Consider the following 2505-nt stretch of genomic DNA (forward strand, 5'->3'; position numbering starts at 1 on the left):
GTGATTGTCTTAGTTTCCTAAGCTGCCATAACAAAATACCACAAAGTGAGTGGCATTAATAAACAAAATTTATTGTCTCACAGTCCTGGAGGCTAGAAGTCTAAATCAGGGTATTGGCCATGTCCATTTATTGTTAGGCTCTGAAAGAGGAACGGTTCCATGCTTCTCCTCTGGCTTCCAATGGCTATTAGCATTCTTTGGCGTTCCTTTGCTGTTTGTAGATGTGTCTTCATATGGTATCTCCCTCCTGTGTGTGACTCTGCTTCTGTATCTCTCTTCTTTTTTCATAAAACACCAGTCATATAAGACTAGGACCCACCATTCTCCAGTATGATATTGTTAACTAATAACATCAGCAAGGAAAAACCCTATTTCCCCAAACAAGTAATGGGGGTTAGGACTTCAACATATATTTTTGTGTGGACACAATTCCATAACAATAATATACAACCTTTCAAAGTAAAACTGATCTGGTCTGGCCTAGCCCAAGATAGCGCAAAAGAAGAAAGACACATAAGCCTCCAACTAAGGGAAATGGCTTGAGAACTACTCTGAGGATAAATCAGTGCTGGCAGTAAACAGTGCAATGCCTACTGTTCTGGTTACCTAGTGCCACTCTTACAAGAATATACCACAAATGTGATGGCCTTATCAAACAGGAGTTTATTCTTGCAGTTTGGAGGCTTTAAGTCTGAGTTCAAAGTGCCAGCCTCTAGGGGCTCAACATTGGGCTTCAGATCTGCCTCTTGCTCCCAGCCTACTGAAGCTGGAGGCTTTTCTTCACTCAGACAGCTACTGGCTGCTGAGACTGACAAACCCAATGTTGACAAGTAAAAAGGCATGATGCTCTAGGGGCTGTGTAAAAGCCCCTCAACCTTGGGCTTCAGTTCTACCTCTTGCTCCCAGCCCACAGAAGCTAGAAGGATCTCTTCACTCGGACAGCTACTGGCTGCTGAGACAGACAAGCCCAAGATCGACAAATAAAATGGCATAGTCCGGATGTTATCAAGCAACACAGTAGGCCATTGATTCAAGTCCATTGAAAGTCCCAAGAGTGGCAGAGCATGGCAGGCTGCTGAACAACAACTTGGCTACTTGCAGGGTTCAAGCTGCCATAAGCTGGAGACCATTCCTAAAGCTGTTTCTTATATACGGGAAGCAAAGCACATCCCTAAAGTAGCTGCTCAGCTGCTTGTGGTAGACCACCATGGAGTTGATTGTCAGTCTCACCATGGGGAATAACTACCACCAACTGCCCAGCCACTAAACCAGACCCAGCCAAGTTGACAAATAACTTTAACTACCACATCTACCAAGGAGAAGATGGTGGCAGGGATGTCCCATATGCTTTGTATCTTTTATTCCTACTAGAGAATTATACTTGGTTTTCCCATGAATTTGGTGCCATGAAATGATACAGCCTACACTGATTCTGAGCATTCAGTCTTGGGCTGGCCACCTGCATCTGTGTAGAAGCTACTAACACCCCAAACATACACAGAAATAAATGCATCCACTACCTTGACTCCTTCAACAAACACTGTGACAATAGCTACTGTGCACTGAGTGCTAATTCTGCCCTACATTGCAAGGTGGTTTATATTATCTCCACTCCACAAGGAAATAATTATTTCCATGTTATAGATAAGGAAACTGAAGCTCAAAGAGCTTAAGAAAACGGTCCAAGATCACCAAGGGTAAAGCCAGGAATAAACTCAGATCCATCTGATTTAAAAGTCAGGTTTTTTCTACCTTACTACTAATTCCCTAGTAAGTAAAACTAGTAATACTATTAAGGAGTACTAGTAAGGAACTTCTAGTGGCATAGTGCCTGAGACAGTTGACTGCTATCCAGAAGGTTGGTGGTTCAAACCCGCCAGCCACTCCGAAGAAGGAAGACAGGGCAATCTACTTCCATAAAGGTTTACCACCTCAGAAAAGCAAAGGGGGTCACTATGAGTCAGAATCAACTCCATGGCAGTGAATGTTTTTTTGTTTTTGTTTTTGTTTTTGCATTTTTAGTAATTCCCAGATACCAGTCCAATGATCTGATAAAGCTTTCACCAATTCACGGCAAAATTAGAACAATATAAAATATTTCCTCAATTCTACATCATTTATTGTAAGACAAATGATTGTTTTAATAATATAACAGGGGAAGAAAAAGAAGTATAGTAAATGTGCATGTTGATTTAAAAAACTAGATAGATAACTGATTTCAAGATTGTTAGAATATGGTAAAGATAGTTCTTAGAAATAAAGAAATAAGGAATATGTTGGGGTAACACCCCAACTGTCATAACTTCCAAACCGTCAAGTTGGTTCCAACTCATAGCGATCCCTCCTTGGGTTTCCCAAGTGGTATCTCTATGGAAGTAGATTGCCCAACCTTCCTTCCAAGGAGTGTCTGGTGGGTTTGAACCACCAGCCTTCTGGTTAGCAGTCAAATGCCTTAGGCACTAAGCCACCAGAACTCCCTGTCATATCTTAGGAAGCGCATATTTA

Source organism: Orycteropus afer, unplaced genomic scaffold (genome assembly GCF_000298275.1).
Source record: "Orycteropus afer afer isolate SDZICR_OR568_19922 unplaced genomic scaffold, OryAfe1.0 scaffold00153, whole genome shotgun sequence".
In the NCBI taxonomy this organism is placed as follows: Eukaryota; Metazoa; Chordata; class Mammalia; order Tubulidentata; family Orycteropodidae; genus Orycteropus; species Orycteropus afer.